The following is a 19,751-nucleotide window of genomic DNA, read 5'->3' on the forward strand; positions in this document are numbered from 1 at the left end:
TCTGAAATGGTGGGGGCGACCGAGCGCAGCGAGGGAGCTACAAGGATCTAGGGAGGGTTTGGGGGGGGTTCCCCCCCCCAAGAATTTTTTGGGAAATATGGGGTTGAAATGGTGCATTTTACAGCAGAAAAGGTGACCAAAAAGCCATAAGTTTACAATCAGTTCTAAAGGGGAACATGAAAATTCCATGTCACCGACAGCAGAAAAGAACATTTTACAACACAACACATTTTAATGATCAACGTGTCCAGAGTGTAAGAAAGCACTGTCACTGATGTAACACATTGTCATGCTGGTTGTACCCAAAATATGCCTCTGTAGCAACTTGTCTATGCTGGCTGTTCCCAATTTAGGCCAGCATTGTCCTGTACAAAGTATGATTGATGCTGCCTGAGCATGTGCAGTGTGCCCAATACATATGGCAACTTATCTCTGTAATACACATTACTTCTGTGGTGATGAAAGAAGCATAATTCTGAAATAGTGGGGACGATGCCCCAGGGCCGCTGGGCGCTTTATACATCCAAATAAATAAATAAATAAATAAATTCGACAGATAAAATGGGGAAAAGCGATCACCCAAAGGTGAACCTAATTGAAGAAACGCAATGTGAGCACAATCGTAAAGTATGCAACCTAGCAGGCCCAGTGCACACTTTACCTGTTCTTTCTTTTACCAATAAATCTGGGGGAGAGCGCATACGCCGTCCCCCACTACCAGAAATAATGCAGTCGTGTATCCCGCATTTGGGGACATAGCAGGGGTCAGCAAATCCGATGTGCAATGGGTAAGCCTCACCCTGGGAGATCTGCCCTTGAGATCAGATTCTCCCCTGCCAGCTAAGTATGAGCTGCAAGCAAGAGGACAGGGGTTGGGTCAGTTCTGGAAGCCCCACTAAGCGAGGGTGAGAAGGCAGGCCCTGACCCAGCCCCCCCCCACACCCCGGAAGCTCTGAGCGTCTGCAGAGCTGCCTGTCCCGTGTGTAGGGGGAAGCTCCGGCAGGCAGAGCCCAGCAGAAGAGCAGATTGTAGCACAGTTCCTTTCTACCATCAGGCCCTGCTCGGCCCGAGATTTGTATAAATAGAAGGATGGCTCGAGCAGGCCTGTTGCAGTCTGCCCACTGGACTGTCGGCCCCACACGGACCCATGGTCCTCTGTTACGCTCACCTGGCTCCCACAGGGGCGTCGGTCAGACCCGGACAGCTGCGGTCTCCACCCATGTGATGCGTAGTTCAGCGATGACTGACTGGATCTGCCCTCCTAATCTTGTCTGCTTAACCCATAGAAATATTCTCCTGCAAGTGGAGAGATGGATTTAGCCACTTATGGATTCAAGTGATGGAACCCCCACAGTCCACCCCAACTAATAACCTCCGAAATGCCCTCACAGCAATCTCACCTTATATTCTTGAAAGATGAGCTCTCCATCCTGCGTGGATTTGCAGGGGCGCGTCGATTCCAGTTACTTCACTGGTTTGAAGGCTCGGGAGAGTTCCGGAGTGTATTGACTCTGAGGTTCCTGGTGAGGACCAGTAAGTATTAAGTTCATAGAGTGCAATATGTCCAATGTTCACTCTTGTTCCCCCCTTCCTTTCTTGTCTTGCAGCTGGCTCATGAAAAGATGCTCTTGTGGCAGCAGGTGGCGCTCAGGTAAGAGTCTGTATTACCCGGCGCTGTCCGGTAAATGTTGCACATGGAAAACGTGTTGTTTTGTCTCTCTTTACAGGTGCGGCACATGAAAATATGGAGAGTCACAAAAGGATGCCTCCGGTGGTAAATCAGGTAAGTCTATGGTGGTAAGAATTATATTTGTTGGTTCCCTCGGCTCACCTTGTGGTTTTCTTTTGTCTCCTAGGTGCCGAAGTTCGGCGAAGAAATGATGGAGGCAGCGCCAACCCAAAAGATGCTGTGAAGACTGGTGAGTATGGCGCGGCGCTGCAGCTGGAGGTGCGGTGCGTGCAAAAATGATGTTCTTTACAGGTCCGGAGACGAGATGGATCCAGAATCAGGTGTGGAATAGAAATAAGTTTGTTTTCTAACCTTGTCCCTTTCTTTCCTCTTTGTTTTAGGAGCTCCAGATTCGAGGCGGGCGTGGCAGAAGACTGGATGCAGGCTGCAGGCACGGTGAGCGTTACGCTGCTGGATGCAGAATAACGCGAAGCGTGTGTTGCTGGTCGGGCGTGGTTTAAATAGCCTCAAAAGTAGTCCCAGGTAAGAAGTCCCTAGAACCACACTCGAGTAAAAAATAGTCCCTGTAGAAAAATAGTCCCTTTCAGGCTTCATGTTGGATTGGAGTCATTTGCAGCATGGTCTGCCTGAGGTAAGTAATGACTATGAGCCTGGCGCCTTAGGCGCCAGGACTGATTTCTACCATGAGCCTGGCGCCTAAGGCGCCAGGTCTGAACCCAGATAGCCCCTAGCCGGGGCTTCTGAGGTTTTACTAAATGTCTAGATGCCTGCTCCCAGGGCTGATGGGCTTGGTCCGGATGCCTGGGGGTAGGCATCATGACACCCTCCTGAGCGGAGCTGCTCAGCGCTGGCCCCATTGACACCATCGTAATCATCCTGGACCTCGATGCTCCACCACCTCTGAATCTCAAAGTTCTGCTCAATGACAATGCTGAAGCTTTGACATCTTTGCCGTAACCATATGCCGTGTTGTGTCAGCTGAGCCTGCACAGCGCCAAAGGCAAGTATTCCCTTGTCCGGGCCCAGAGGTCACTGAGTCTTCCAGTGCCATCCACTTGGCACGGCCTACTGCTCCAGCGTTTTCTACCCGCAAATCAGCATCACTGCCAAACAGAACTGCATCATTGGGGCCCATCGCTGCTGCTCTCCGACTTGACCCCAGCCCAGCGCAAAGGCACCCATGCTCCTGGTCTGATGCTGAAAAGCCTGGCTCTGCTGAGTTCCGAAAGACAAGAACTAAGATATTTTGGGAACATAGTACTATTATTTTGTGTGTTGCAACTGTATCAGCTCACATCTCTCCTGAGGGGTATAGGCTACCCTCAGACTGCACTACCAAAAGAGTGAAAATAAGTTATACCTGTTGGGCTTGCCTGTTTCACTTTTATGATTGGGATCACTGCTGCATGGGTATTAAGCGTGTTATAAATAACCTTTCATATCATACATCACAGCAAGGTGTAGGACTGAATTGGCAAAGGGACTGGGGCTCCCATCTGCGATATGTCAAACTCCCACCCCACCCCCCATGTGGATCTGAATAAAATATGTGTAACCTTCATAAGCAATTTACAGAAACATTGGCAGGTGGTCCACTGAGGCCCATTTGCAGGTTGCAGTGTGTTATTGGGGCACTACTAGGGTAACATTTTGTGCAGTACATGTGGTATTCGCCATGCTTTGATACCCCACTGGCCACATCTATAATGTCCAATGTAGTTGGTATAATGCATAGACATTTTCATCAATCCGCACTGTGCTTAGAGGTAAACGTAACTGAGCTTTCGCTGTTCTTCTTTGTCTCGAGGCGAGGAAAAAAAGCACTGCAAAGGTTAAGTTTCTCAGCTGATAAAGGTTCATCTTTGGTGACATTCGGAATTCAAAAGAACGATTTTTGGGGCAGACAGCTGTCTCGCCGCAACCCCTGCTAAACATATGTCCAGAGATGACAAACCTTGAAAGTACCTCCACACAATGGCCCTCTGAGCAGCGGCCCACGGCTAATCAGGGGTTCAGGAATCCACTGTGCTGCCACGCCGAGAGGAACTCCTGCACAGCACCTGTCCACATGATCCTTTGCCCGGGCTAGCACTCTCTTCTCCTCACCTCGCCATCCCCTCCCTTCATCTCAGCTTGCTTTTTGCCCCTCGGAGCACCATGCAAGAGAGGAACAGGCATGTCTGGGCCAGAGCCCATTCCTCTCTTGCATGGTGGGTCCTACGTGCCTGAAATGGGATGTTTAAATGCAAAGTAATTGCTACTATATTAATCCCATTGTTCATAGTTTTTGGGAGTACTGGACAATTGTATGGACCCGCGCTCAATGAAAATGAACCGTATTCCCGAGGTAACCCTCACTATACAGTGATACAAATTAGTCTCTCCTTCCTCCATCATCAAGTCCCAAGATCTTCTTGACAAATGTATTTATTTCTGCAATGTTGTCGGATATCCGACAAACATTGCATAAATAAATAAATGAACGCGTCGTGGCTGAGGACTGTAACTATCTCTGTTGACCCCATAGGGCCACCAGAGGAAGTTACAGTTTTGCACACAGGCACATTTTTTTTTACATTTTTTTTTTACTCAAGAGTTGTTCAACATAAGGCCTCATGGGCCACATAAAATGGCTTGGAGGGCCGCATTGTGGCCCGCGTGCCGTATGTTGGACAACCCTGCCTTTGTGTAATGCTAGGATCAGTCGCACAAATACAAGTATATATTAATGACAACTAGTGTTATTCATGGAAATACTGTATTCGCTTAAACGGTGAGTTAGAAAACTGGTTAATTTTTCGAACTGGAACGCTTTCGTCCCATCGTGTCTACAAGAGAGGCTCCCTGTTAATGTTCCCTCTCTGGCTCAGGTCAAAGAGCTTATGTGTGAGGCAAATAATTAGATCACAAAGCACACCAAGTGTGATTGATGTGTCTACTCATAGAAATGTGGCACTATATGTGTGATAAAATATAGTAAACAAACACCATCGTTCTGATTAAATCTATGCAAACTAGTAATTGCTTTTTAAATAATGCAACTATGGGTTTAGACGTTCATACAAAAAAATTATACTGTGTTAGGTAAATATTTAAATCAAATAGCGCTACAAGTGTGCATAAAATGCCTGATCTAGAAACTGAGAAACAAGCATAATCGATCTGGTTCAATCTGCGCAAACTCCTTATCAATTGTTAAGGGGAGCCCTCTAAAAAGTGACTCTCAATGCAATACACTATTTGGTAACACAGGTGTACAGTGGTAGTGTATATCGATACCATAATGGTTAATGATAGCACATGTAGTTTATCTCCTCATTTAACCCTTTCGGTGTTAAAGAGCTGAGTCTGTCAATCCAGAATGTTTCTCGTGGGTCGAGTCTCTTCTGTAGGTTCTCGTGTTGATCTCTTCTTTGTACTACCTCGAGGATTACAAATTTGATTTGAGCCAGATTGTGTTTTTTTTCTTGCCAATCAATGCCTGGCTACTGCCGAGTTTGCATTCAGATTCTGTATGCATGATCTGTGTTCATTCCATCTTATTTTGGCCGCCCTTTGCGATTGGCCTACATAATAGAGGCCACATGGGCATTTAATCGCATATATGATGTTATGTGTGTCACTGTCACAAGTCTCTCCCCTTCTCACCTGTTTTTGTTGTTTGCTTGAGACCTTCTCTGGTGACTTCTTTCGCACGGTCCGGGATTTGTATAAACCCGTGTGCTGGTCTTCGGATTCCAGCGTGAGGATTACAATCCAACTCCAGGATACGTTCAGATGTCCAGGACGGAGACCAGGAAGGAACAATGTGCGAGCTCGGAGACATGGAACGCCGTGACCCGAGAACGGGAGAAAATCCAGGAAGTTCAAAGATAAGTTTTGAGGAAAGGAAGGAAGAAAGGGGGGTTCAAGGAACCGGGAAACAGGATTCAGAAGAAATCCCCGAGCGTACTCCGGCAACACACGTCCAACCACAGCAAGCGGTAGCGTTGAGACGCGCAGAACCACGAGGGCGTGTCTGTTTAGTAGAATGCAGAACGTGGAGTGCAAGGACTGGCAAGCAGCGTTCCGTAGCAGGGGGTCATGTTGGAAGGATTACTGCATTCACTCCCCTATGAATCAGGGACCACGAAGTCCAGAAAGGACATAGGCGACGGTTCATTGCAGTCACAGGTAGCAAAACATTCTAGTCTGATTTTTTCTCCTGTATAGGGGTGATTCACTGATTCCCCTTTAATGATTTAACCACAATGACTGCAATTCAGGCAAGGGAATGTGCCACTACGATTCGTGTTTTTTTTTTCTGTGGGGGTCTTGTGTTTACGAGTCTGTCCCTGAGATTTGGACTCCGTTGGTAAGCGAAGGTAGGGATCTCTCTAAATAAATGTTCGACTCTTTGATCACATGTCACTGTGTTCCAATTCTTCTTGAATAGCTTTGATGCGATTACTTTGTCTTGAATATTTAGACACAAAGACTAGGGGTGGTGTGGTACCCGTCTTTACTTTCGACTTCAACAAGTCTTCTCTGTTCTGTGTTGCTGCCCGTGATTCTGCTGCCATGACTTCTTCTCTTGAATATCCCCGATCGAGGAATTTTTTGCCCATTTCAGTAACCTCATTTTGGTAATCTATTGGATCGCTTACTATACTTTACACCAGTAGCATCTGGCTGTACGGTAAATTTTTGATGAGGCTAGGTTGGTGGATACTAAGTCTTTGGAGCAAGTTGTTGCGGTCTGTACTTTTGCGGAATATTGTTGTTTGATATTTGTTGTCTGTAATGTTGATTTTGACATCCAAGAAATATATGGTATTTCGGGAATATTCATGTGTGAATTGGATTCTTGGGTCTATGCCGTTGAGGTGATTGAAGAATTCTAGTAATCTGGATTCAGTGCTCTTCCACACTCCAAAAATGTCATCAATGTATCTAATCCAGATAGCTAGGTCTTGTTGCCACAAATGGTTGAGAAGTAAATGTTCTGTCTCAAATTTATGCTTGAATGCATTCGCATAAGATGGGCCATAGTAGCCCCTATCGCTGTGCCTGCAACTTCTAAGTAGTATCTATCTTTGTAACGAAAATATGAGTTGTTGCCTATGAATTCTAATAGTGTCATCATGAATTCTTTATGTGCTGGTATCTCATCTTCCTATAACAGTATCCATTCAACTGCTTCTCTTCCTAAATCATGAGGGATTGATGTGTATAGACTTTTGACGTCTATCGTGACACATATGCTGTTGGGATCAAATGGTATTTCGTTGAGATATTGTAGGAAGTGTGTCAAGTCTTTTATATAGGTACTGGTTTTTTTAATCAAAGTTTGCAAGAAACAGTCTATATATGTTACGCTCACCTGGACCCCAAGGGGTGTCGATCGGACCCGGACAGCTGCGGTCTCCGTCAATGTGATGCGTAGTGCAGAGATGACTGTCTGGACTGGCCCGCCTAGTCTTGTCTGCTGGACCCGAAGAAGTATTTTCCTGCAAGTGGAGACAGGGATTAGCCACCTGTGGGTTTTAGTGATGGCCTCCCAACTGTTCTCGCTCTCCCCCACTAATCACCTCCGATATCTCCTTAGTAACCTCACCTTATGTTTGTAAAAGATGAGCTCTCCTCCCTGCGTGTTTTGCAGGGGCGCGTAGATACCAGTTACTTCACTGGTTTGAAGGCGTTGTGAGAGTTCCGGTAAGCATTGACTCTGAAGTCCCAGGCGGGATTGGTAAGTATCAAGTTCAAAGAGTTCAATGTGCCCGATGTTCACTCTTGTCCCCTTCCTTAAGTTGCAACTGAGTTTGTGAGAAGAAGGTCTCATAGCTGCTGCTGGCGTTCAGGTAAGAGTCTGTGTTACCCAACGCTGTCCGGTAACTATTGCATGCGTTAACGTGTTGTTTTTCTCCCTCTTTACAGATGCGGTATATGAAGATATGGAGAATAATACCGCCGGTGGTAAATCAGGTAAGTCTATGGTGGTAAGAGGTATTTGTTGATTCCCTTGGCTCACCTTGTTATTCTTGTGCTCCTAGGTGCCGGAGTACGGCGAAGAAATGATGGCGACAGTGCCGGATTGAAAGATGCTGTGAGAACTGGTGAGTATGGCGCCGTGCTGGAGCTGGAGAAGCGACGCGTGCAGGACTCATGTACTTTCCAGGTCGGTAGATGAAATGGATCCGGAATCAGGTGAGGAATTTGAAATAAGTTCGTTTTCTAACCTTGTCCTTTTCTTCCTCTTTATTCTAGGAGCTCCGGATTCAAGGCGGGCGTGGCAGAAGACTGGTTGCTGGCTGCAGGCACGGTGAGAGTCACGCTGCTGGATGCAGAATAACACGAAGCATGTGCTGCTGTTCGGGTGTGGTTTAAATAGCCTCCAAAGTAGTCCCAGGAAAGAAGTTCCCCAGGACCACACCCGAGTAAAAAATAGTCCCTGTAGTAAAATAGTCCCATCCAGGCCTCACGTTGGCTTGGATTTATTTGCAGCATGGTCTGCATGAGGTAAGTAATGTCTATGAGACTGGCGCCTATGGCGCCAGGACTGATTTTTATTATGAGCCTGGTGCCTACGGCGCCAGGACTGAACCCAGACAGCCCCTAGCTGGGGCTGCTGGGGTTTTTGTAAATGTCTGGATGCCTGCTCCCAGGGCTGATGGGCTTGATCCGGATGCCCGGGGGTAGGCATCATGACTATATACTTTCCTAGTGGTTCCAAAATACTGTTCATTCCCGCTACAATCGGTCTTCTTGGTAGTTTCTCTAGATCCTTATGCCTGTCAAGGATGGCACTCTATTAAGAGTGGCGCTGGACACCCAGGAAGGAATTGGGTGATTGTGCCAAAGTAAAGTGGACAGAAAAGTTCACACACAGCTGAAAGAAAGGAGAGCGAAGAGTAGGCAAGTGTAGTAAGGGAAAAGGTACAGGATAGATTTCCTCTAGGGGTGTATGCAGATATAGGAAAAGAGTATTCCACGAACCTTTGGAAAACTCTAACCTTCTGCACAGTTTGCTATAACAGAGGCCCACACTGTTTGCTCATGGCTTGGAACAACAGCTATGGGTGTCTGTAACGTATAAACTAGACAAGGGAAAGGGCAGAGGTTGCCTGATGGAAACCAACAGACACGCTCTGTACAAGGGATTTACAAACAGTACAAGAGAAGACACTAACAGATAAATCCAGAGAAAAGGAAGTTGAATAGCAAACTATCAGAAGGGAATGAAGGGAAAGCCGTGTTACAGGATTGGATAGGGAGAAAGAACAGAAGGTTGAAATCAAGTAAGAAAGCAAGGGAGGAACTGTAATAACTGAAAGTAAATAATGAAGGTAAACTGATGTTGGTACCGAGGACGATAGGGTACAAGGTAGAAAACTCAGAAAAGCAGAGAAGCAATGGACCAGCCCAAAAAGGAGCAGGGCTGTAAGGAAGGAAGCCCCGAGGGATAGGGCTTAAGGCAGCGGAGTGAAGCAGGCTGCACGGCAAGGAGCCCAGAAGGGCCGGGCAGCAAGGAGTGAGCCCAGAAGAGTAGGGCCGCTGACTGTAGAAGGGTGCAGGAGGACTGTAGAAGGCTGCTAGACTGGTAGCCCAGCGGACGATGACTGTAGGTTGAAAGCAATGGAGTGAATCTGCTGTAAGGCAGGAGCCTGGGAGGCAATGGCGGAAGGTAGCAGCGGAGACTGATCGGCTGCTTGGCTGAAGCTTGGAAGGCAATGGCGGAAGGTAGCAGCGGAGCTTGCTCGGCTGCTTGGCTGAAGCCTGGAAGGCAAGGGCAGAAGGTAGCAGCGGAGAGTGATCGGCTGCTTGGCTGGAGCTTGGAAGGCAATGGCGGAAGGTAGCAGCGGAGCTTGCTCCGCTGCTTGGCTGGAGCCTGGAAGGCAAGGGCGGAAGATAGCAGCGGAGCGTAATCGGCTGCAAAGCTGGATCCTGGAAGGCAAAGACAGAAAGAAGCAGCGGAGCGTGATCGGCTGCAATGCAGAGGAACCGCATACAAAGATATGTAGCTTGAAGCAAAAAGGTGCTGGAAGGACTCTTAATGCAAGAAACTGAGCCCCTGCAGGCAACAGCTTTTATACTGCCCAGCCCAGCACAGAGGCAGGCTAATTGGTTGCACCTGGCTAAGCACACATGCAGACAATCGGCACTTCCCTCTCTGTTCCTAAGCTGGTGGAAGCAGAGCAAATCCCTAAGGCTTCTGGGGATTGTAGTTCCGAAGATGACGAATAGGAAGGGCCAGAAATAGATGGTTGTAGTCAAGTGCATTGTGGTAAGTGCAGTTTCGCAAATGGGAAATAAAGTCCAATAAGTGAATATCAGTTTTCCACAGATAAATGAATACCAATTTGTCCATTTTGATCGCCACTGTAGGCGCCCATGGCGCAGGCATGACAATGCCCTTTCAGAAGTGTGTAGAAATGTGGTATTCTGGGATGTGTGTTGGTCAAGAATGTTTTTGTATTTTGATTGATCCACTTAAGTTCTTCTGCTTTGTTTAAGAGTTCTTCCAGGTTACATTTAATTTCTCCTGTTGGATCTGTACCAAGTTCAGCATAAGTATTGGTGTCACCAAGTTGTCTCTCGCATTCTTGTTCATAGTCTGTGGCTTTGATACGCACTACACCGCCTCCTTTATCGGCCGACCTTATGGTAATAGATTAATCGCCGTACAGGTTCTTGATCAGTTTTAATTCATGTGGTTTCATGTTCCGATTGCTTGAATGTTTAAATTTTATTTTTTCAAAGATCTCTTGTTACTTGTTTCTGGAAAATGTCCACTGAGGGTATTGTGATCGGTGGAATGAAGGAGCTCTTGTCCCTAAATTCTTTAAAGCCTGAATCGTCTATACCTTGTGCTTGGTCCTGTTCGAGTTCACTAAAAAATACTTTAAGTTTCATTTTACGTATCAGTTTGCAGAGTGCAGGGATGTGGCTGCGAGCGCAGAAGAAACAGATAGGGGTCCAGGAAGGAAAGAAGTGAACGGCCTCAGGCGAAGGCGTAAGGCCGCTACTAGTACTCCATCTAGGAAGGAAGAGGAAGTGGAATAAATATCGGAGAATTGGCACAAGGAGAAGGAAGGTAACAACGAGCACCCTAGCTGCGAACTCAAAAGGGAGCATTGAGACGCGCTGTGCCGCGGGGGCGTGACCGTTTTCTAGGAAGCCAGGGCTCCTGCGTAAACGCTAGACCGCAACGTGTCTGAGGCGCCGGCCATGTTGGGAGGATAACAGCTCCAACGTTGCGGTGCACCATGGACCAGGAAGTCCAAAAGGGGCGTAAACCATAAAAATGCGGGAAGATACAAGTTTATAAAGATGGTGTGTGACCTGATTGATGAAATAAATAGTGGTAATCAAAATCCAAACGTTATCTGTTGTGGAGATCTCAATTTGGACTGTGTGAATGAGTCCAAGGTTATTGGATCCAAAAACAAAGCACAAAAATTAGCCAAGAAATGGTGTTCTGATCTTGAGGAAAGAAATCTAAATATGATGAATGGGAACATCATAGGCGATATCCCTCCAGAAAAAACTTGGAGAAGCATGAATCAATCTTCCACCATAGATTACTTCTTCATATCAGATAGCCTACAACAACGAGCCGTGTCCTTGAAAATCACAGTTGATTCAAATAGTGATCGCAGCCAATTAAAATTATCACTAGAAATGACAAATACCAAGAAACCGCAACAATGGAATAACCAAGTCATCGTCGAACCTAACAGATCGCGGCTAAAGATAAATCCTCAAGATGTTAAGATTCTAACAGAGTCTTATGACAAATATGCAAAAAACGTCACAGAAAAGAAGCTTGAATACAACTGTCTTTTAGAGCAGTTTATGACCATAGACAAAGGAAGGACAAGATCATCTTTCCAACCGAAACACAACTTTGACAAACAAGTACTCGAAAGAAAACAACACCTTCGGAAAGAATTGAGGCAACACAAAAATCTAAAAGCCGAACAACAAAAACAGGCGATTAAAATCAGCAAACAAAAATACAAAAACTGGCAAATATCCCACAAAGCAATTATGTGTCAAAATGACAGTGAATGAATGCTTGTTAGCCTCAACAATAAAAACGCTTCTGAGTTTTGGAAATTAATAAACAGCATTGATTGCAATCAAGATGCAATTCAAATATATATGGTGTGTGAAAAAGACTGGATTAAACATTTCAACACAGTGTACGAGAAAAAAAGCACCACCATTGACCCTCCAATGCCTCAGCTTCCGAAATGGGATCTTCAGTTTGACAGAGAGGACATTTTATTGAGCATCAAACAAAGTTCCTCCTCCAGAGCGCCAGGTCCTGATGGCCTAACAAATTTCACACTTAAACAAAACCCTGAAGAATGGGCCAATTTTCTATCAAAACTGTTTGCCGTCATCCCCAATGAAGAAAATATACCAACTAGCTGGAAAACCGCGATCATCATTCCAATCTTTAAAAAAGGCAATAGAGCTGAACCGAAAAACTACAGGCCAATTGCCTTATTGGATGTGCTAGGAAAAATATTTGAAACTCAATTGCAGAAACAACTTCTCAATTGGATTCAAGATTCAATCCATTTGGATTCCCGTCAAGCAGGCTTTGTTAAGGGCATAGGCTGTGGTCTGAATCTCCTTTTACTGAATATACTTAAAATGGATGCAATAAAAAGAAACAAAAAAATCTATCTGGCATTTGTGGACCTGTCACAAGCATTTGACAGCATTGACAGAGAATTACTCTGGAAGAAAATGTCCGAGTGGAAATGCCCAAGCAGCCTACTCCTAACAATAAAAGCATTACATACCAATACCGAGATAACAATAAGACTGGACAAAAGGGGAACTATATCAGCTCCGATAAAAACATATCGAGGAGTAAAACAAGGGTGTCCCCTGGCCTCGATTATCTTTAATCTCTTCATCTCAGACCTGGGCGATGCATACAAAAACGCAAACATCTTCTTGCCAAAAATTCATGGAAAGGAAGTTTGTTGGCTATTGTATGCGGACAATCTAGTCCTCCTGGACCTGACCGCAATAGGTCTGCAATGCAAACTTGACATTCTAGCCCAATACATCCACCTAAATGGTCTTCAAGTGAACACGCAAAAATCAGAAATTCTGATATTGCAAGACCTGCAAAAGAACAAAGAACCAGTTGTAAAAAAAAAGTTCACTTGGAAAATGGGCGAAGGCACGATTCAACAAAAAACACAATCAATGTACCTAGGTATGCTTTTGAGTTCAAACATCAATGACGCCCCATGGGTGGAAAAAGTCAAATCTAAATGCAGGCAACTGACAGCGCAAGCCTGCATTGTGAACATGAAATATGGAAAACATTCATTAATACCAGTTTTGACTTTCTATAAAATGATGGTCATCCCAGCCCTAATTCATGGGGCTGATTGTGCCTTTGGATGTCCTGCGGAAGTCTGGGCCTCATTGGAACACTCCTTTTGGTCCAAGGTATTGCGGTTACTCCCAGGAGTTCCAACTGCCTGCATAAGATATGGGCTCAGCCTCCTATCCATTAATGGGAGAATCATGTGGAATACGTTAAATGAATTTCGCAAGGCCACAGCTGAGAAGCCACAATTACAATACAACATCTTAAAAGATTTAGCCAAAGAGTCTGGCGACACTGTCCTCTCAATGTGGGTTCATCGTTGCGAAAAAATCCTCAGCGACATAGGAGCAGACAAAAGTATGCTCTTAGAAAATCCAAATAAGGTCAAATCATTGCTTTGGACCCAAGATTGGATCGACACTGGTGATACGTGCAAAAAACATAGAATCATGAAGCTGATGCCTAATGAAGAGAGAACATTTTATGGGATTATGCCATATCTACAAAAATTCCCAGACAAAAATCGAAGAGCAATTTTCATGAAATATCGCCTCAATCAATTGCCCACTCGAGAACATTTGAGTATATGGAAAGCTGTCTGCCCAAAGTGTCAAATTTGTCGTCTTTGCGATAAAGATATTGAAACCTTGAAACATCTAACATTAACATGCTCTAAGTTGACACAAGAATGCACAAAGCACCTAGGAAGATTTATTTTAGCAAGACCAATGATGTCAATTGAAGACTGGTGGAAACAACTTTCTCAAGATTTGGATCGTAGTCTAACATTTGAGCTTACCTTCTTCCTGGAAGCAATGGTGGAAAAACTACTAATGGCAGAAGCGAACCTAGAATCTAACAGCCAAAGACATTAGAAATGGCTAAATCATGTAGTGCATGCCGATTTTATTGCCAACTTCTACCTGTTTTGAGAAAAACATGCCACGGACTGCATCTGTATTATCTGGTGGAATGCTTAACTACCTCACCTTACCTTTGCATGGCCTCTGTCATATGGTAGACGATGGCTTTATGTTTGTTTGTGCCTTTGTCCTAAGATGTTATTCAATTTTCGTTTCTTTTTGTCCTTTGTAACTTTATTTTTTAAAGGTTTGTAACAAACCAATAAAAATAAAAATAAAAAATAAAATAAAAAAAGGACCGTAAACGGTGAATCATGACAGCAGCCGCCTCCTAAACCCTGATCCACCGGGTTTACGTGGATGAGTTAGGTGGAATCTCTGCACTAAACGAGGGGCATTCATGTTGGAGACTGGTTCCCATGTTCGTTCGCTGGGGGGATATCCTTTCCATTCCACTAGATACTGTAGCCGACTTCTTCTATATCTAGAGTCACAAATCCTGAAAACCTCGAATTCAATCTGATCGTTGACAAGCACAGGGTTAGGTCGATGAGCTGATCTGGTGGATTGAATATAAGGTTTGAGCAAGGAAGTGTGAAAAACGGGATGAATCTTCTTCCAGGAGTCTGGTAACTGAAGTCGATACGCCACTGGGATGATGACCTCCTTAATAGAAAAAGGCCCATAGAATTTGGGGGCCAGTTTATTAGGATGCAGATGTCGAGGCAAGAGTTTAGAAGACAGCCAGACCTCGTCACCAATTCCATACAGGGGACCAGGTCTCTGTTTAGCATCAGCATGTCTTTTGACATCCATTCTGGCCTTTTCTAAATGTTCTTTAACATCCTTATGTATAGTGACCAGTCTTTCAATCCAGGAATCGACCGATGGGACCGGGGTGGAATGAGGTAGGATTGTTGGCAGGACAGATGGATGGAAACCTTGACTGCAGAAGAAGGGGCTTGTCTTGATAGCAGAGTGATCAGAATTGTTATAGGCGAATTCAGCAACTGGAATTAAAACCGACAAATCATCCTGGACCTTGGCTGAAAAGCACCGCAAATACTGTTCTAGGGTCTGATTTACTCACTCTGTTATCCCATTGGTTTGGGGATGGTATCCAAAAGACAAGGCACGTTGAATACCTAGCATGTGGCATAGGTGTTTCCAGAATTGGGAAATGTATTGAGGACCACGGTCTGAAATGATCTTGGAAGGGAGACCATGCAGCCTAAAGATGTGCTTCAAAAATATTCCTGCCATTTCTTGTGCTGAAGGCAACTTGTACAAGGGGGTGAAGTGAGCAATGTGGTGAATAGATCGATGGTAACCATGACGGTAGTAAACCCTTTGGAAGGGGGGAATTCCACAATGAAGTCGGTAGCAATTATTTCCCAAGGACGCTCTGGCAATGTGGGTTGATGGAGAAGACCTGCAGGTTTTCTATTATCAGACTTATTCTAACTGCAGACAGGGCAGGCTTGGACAAATGCCCTTACTCTGTCGATCATGTTAGGCCACCAAAATTGTCTCTGAATGTGGCGAAGAGTGGCAGTAACGCCTCGATTGCCCGGAATGGAAGGTATCATGACAGAGGTTTATAATCTTGGTTCTCAATTTTTGCATGGGTTCTGCCAATCTCTTATCCTTGAAGAGGTAGCCATCTTTAGCGACTAAGGTCCATTGGTTTGTCTTGATGTAATCCTTCCAGAGATCAGAAGGCACAGATATTTTCCAATAAGGAGTTGGCCTGAGCCATGAAAACCGTATCAGGAAACATCTTCGGAAAGGCGTGGGCCTCAACTGGCTCATAATCAGGACGCCTGGATAATGCATCAGCGATTGCGTTGTTAGTTCCAGGGACATGATGTATGCAAAACTGATACTGGGCAAAAAGATGGCCCAACGAGCTTGGCGACTGTTCCTGCACTCTACGGATTGCAGGATCTGCAGGTTTCTGTGATCGGTTCGCACTTGAACAGGGAATTTGGCACCCAGGAGTAAATTACACCACTCAGTAAAGGCTTGCCGGATGGCGAGCAATTCTTTCTCCAGGACTGAATAGTGGGTCTCTCTAGGAGTTAGTGTTCGGGCTAGATAAGCGATGGGATGTTCTACCTTATCCTCGGATTCTTGTTTTAGCACCGCCCCTATTGCGTGATCTGAGGCATCAGTTTCTACCAGGAAGGGTTTATTGATATCAGGTTGAGCCAGGATGGGACCTTGAATAAATCTTCATTTTAGCTTGTGAAAGGCTGTCTCTTGAGCATCAGACCAAATTAAGGGAATGTCTTTCTTCAACAATGCAACTATCGACTGTATAATGTCAGAAAAAGTTGGAATTAATTTTCGGTAAAAATTGGCAAGTCCCAGAAAGGATTGTATCTGTTTTACTGTTGTAGGTGCTGGCCATGAAAAAATAGAGTCAACCTTGGCAGGGTCCATTTCTATTACCTTGGAACTCAGAACGAACCCTAGGTAATGAACTGTTTGGACATGAAATATGCATTTATCTGGTTTAACCGGGAGTTTGTTCTCTCATAGACGTTGTAAGACCGATGTCACATGTTCTTGATGTAACTGGAAATCATTGGAATAAATCAATATGTCATCCAAGTATACTATGACAAACAGAAACAGCATATCCGAAAAGACTCTGTCCATGAATCGCTGAAACACTGCAGGGGTGTTGGCACGACCAAATGGCATTACCAGGTATTCAAAATGTCCAAAGGGCGTCCTGAAGGAGGTCTTCCACTCATCGCCTTCCCTTATTCGGATGAGATGGTATACGCCCCGTAAGTCGAGTTTAGTAAAGATTACAGCACCCCGAACAGCTTCCAATATGCCAGAAATGAGCGGCAGAGGGTAACGATCCTTAAGGGTGCATTGGTTTAGGCCCCGATAGTCCAGGCAGGGTCGAAGATTCTTAGTGTCCTTCTTGGGCATGAAGAACAAGGAGGCACCGGCTGGAGATTTAGAAGGTCGAATGGTTCAATTGGCGAGATTGGTGTCCAAGTATTCCCGTAATGCCCTTTTCTCAGGTTCGGAAAGAATAAACATTCTTCTAAATGGTATCACTGCAGAGTCTTCAGTATCGATTGCACAATCTTCTGGTCGATGGGGTGGTAGTGATTGGACAATGGCTGTTCAAAACACATCCCAGTATTGTTGGTAGATCTTAGGTACTTGGGTAATGTTGGAGACACAGATGGATGGTTGTTCGAGGATCTGGGATTCCATAGATATGGTCTGTACCATGTATTGGGATAAGCAATGGGACAAGCAGAATTCGGAGCCTAGAAACAAGGATCCAGCTGCCCAATTGATGTATGGGTTGTGTTTTTGTAGCCAGCGCATCCCCAGAACCATGGGGTAGTGTGCTGCCTTGATGATATCAAAACGAAGCATCTCCTGATGATTGTTGATTGAGAGCAACAACTCTGTGGTTTGCTGGGTTATGGGTCCCGAAGACATTGGTTCCCCCCCATTCCTTCGACAGCTTGGATTCTTTCCTTGTATTCTCGAGGAATGTTGTGTTTCAAGGCCCATTCGTGGTCCAAGAATATTCCCATGGCACCACAGTCCACTAGGGCCAAGATGGAATGAGTCTCCTTATTGACGGTAGACAAGGATGTTTGCAGGACCACCAAAGTCTTCAATCGGGGACAATTCAAGGAAGGAGCAGAAGCAGAGCAAGAATTTTTCTCTCGAAGCTGGGCTCCGCTCAAGATCGGGAGCTGGCGTTTCCCAAAGGCCTGGGTGGAGCTATAGGACAATTCCTTACGAGATGTTTATCAGAGGCACAATACATACAGAGTCCAGTATTGATCCTACGCATCCTTTCTTGTGAAGATATTGGACCCCGTAATGAGCCCAATTGCATAGGCTTTGGATCAGGAGAGTGCAGTGAGGTCGTTTCCTTTAGACTAGGATAATCCATGGAAACTTTTGGAGAAACAGTTTTTGTCTTTCTCTTCTCTGCCTTTCTTTCCTGGATTCGGAAGTCGATTTGAAGGGACAAATCTATCAAAGTCTGGAAAGAACATGGACGGGCTACTCTGGCAAGTTCATCCTTGATTTCGTCATTTAAGCCTCTGCGAAATAAGGTAAAACCTGCCTCCTGGGACCAATCGGCCTCTTTAGCCAACTGCTTAAAGCAGGTTACATAAGATAGCATGTCTTGGTTCCCTTGTTGGAACTCCAGGAGCTTTTCCTGAGCACTGTAAACTTGTTCAGGGCTGTCAAATATGGTTTTGAAGGCTTCTATGAATACGTCATTATTGTCCAGGAGTGGGTCCTCAGCATTCACCAAGGGAGTTGCCCAGGCTAAAGCATTACCAGAGGGATGTGATAATCCCACCTTGGCCCGGGGCGTGGAAAAATAGTAGGGTTTAAATGTAAAATGCACCAAACAGGAATCAAGGAAGGATCGTAGGGTTTTGGAGGAACCATCATATTTATCCACTATGCCCCCTACCAAAGCACTTTCCTGGAACGCCGAGTCTCGAGAAAGCATGAGTTGTTTTAACGCTGCATTTTCTGCTTTGAGGTTTTGAACCTCTGTTGTCAATTCTTGCATTCCTCTCATTAGGTCCTGGACAGCAGCCTCCATGTTGAACTCAGTATCAAGTCTTTGGCGTCTCAAACTGTCACACTCAGCCCCCGGTCTTACCTGTTTGCCCTTTGACGTCTTCTTCTTTGGAGATCTTTCTGTATTCCGGGATGTCTGGGACTTATACAGGTAAGGCCGGTGATCCTCCGTGCCCAGTGTGGGCCGCGAGCAGACTCAGAGGAAGACAAGAGTTCAGGATTCCAGGAAGGTAAGAAATGGACAGTCAATATCCGGGATGAAGCGCGGAACCAGGAAGGGAATTGCGCTACTCGCAGAGTGCAGGGATGTGGCTGCGAGCGCAGAAGAAACGGATAGGGGTCAGGAAGGAAAGAAGTGAATGGCCTCAGGCGAAGGCGTAAGGCCGCTCCTAGTACTCCTGGAAGGAAGAGGAAGTGGAATAAATATCGGAGAATTGGCACAAGGAGAAGGAAGGTAACAACGAGCACACTAGCTGCGAACATGGAAGGGAGGGTTACGCGCGCATCACCGCGGGGGCGCGCCTGTTTTCTAGGAAGCCAGGGCTCCTGCGTAAATGGTAGACCGCAACGTGTCTGAGGCGCCAGCCATGTTGGGAGGATAACAAGCCAACGTTGCGGTGCACCATGGACCAGGAAGTCCAAAAGGGTTGTAAACGGCGAATCATGACATATAGTGCCACATTTCTATGAGTAGACACATCAATCACACTTGGTGTGCTTTGTGATCTAATTATTTGCCTCACACATAAGCTCTTTGACCTGAGCCAGAGAGGGTACATTACCAGGGAGCCTCTCTTGTAGACACGATGGGACGAAAGGGTTCCAGTTCGAAAAATTAACCAGTTTCCGAACTCACCGTTTAAGCGAATACAGTATTTCCATGAATAACACTAGTGGTCTCAGGAATGTGGGGTAAAGAACAATTCTTCTGACCCAGATTCCCCTTCCTCCTCACCTGTCCATGATTCCTCGGATGAGTCTTCTGAAGATATCTCCCTCCGGCTCCCCCAGGCGTGCTCTGGCTTTTTTGGACGAGCCTTAGGAAGAGCCCCGCCGGAGGCCACCCTGCCTACTAGCAGCCAGCCCAGCAGTGCGGGCCTCCAGGGGACCGCCCCACGACCAGGGAAAAGCAAAGCTGAAAAACCCTGGGACGATGTTAAACTGCGGTTCTTGAATGCAGTCGACTTCGTGAGATGAAAATGGCGTATCCCGTCTTTCCAGAAGGTATCGAAGAGGATACGCAAATGCGTGTTAACAGATGCGT

At 45.7% G+C, this 19,751-nt stretch overlaps 1 non-coding gene across 1 annotated transcript; it reads right to left on the reverse strand.

Annotated features, from left to right (window-relative positions):
* Window positions 1-686: 686 nt before the first annotated feature.
* LOC138568190 (U1 spliceosomal RNA) lies at window positions 687-848 on the reverse strand. Its single transcript, XR_011302547.1, has one exon. It is a non-coding gene; the product is annotated as a U1 spliceosomal RNA (small nuclear RNA).
* Between the last annotated feature and the right edge of the window lie 18,903 nt (window positions 849-19,751).

Source organism: Ambystoma mexicanum, chromosome 2p, assembly GCF_040938575.1.
Source record: "Ambystoma mexicanum isolate Mex_15411 chromosome 2p, UKY_AmexF1_1, whole genome shotgun sequence".
Classification (NCBI taxonomy): Eukaryota; Metazoa; Chordata; class Amphibia; order Caudata; family Ambystomatidae; genus Ambystoma; species Ambystoma mexicanum.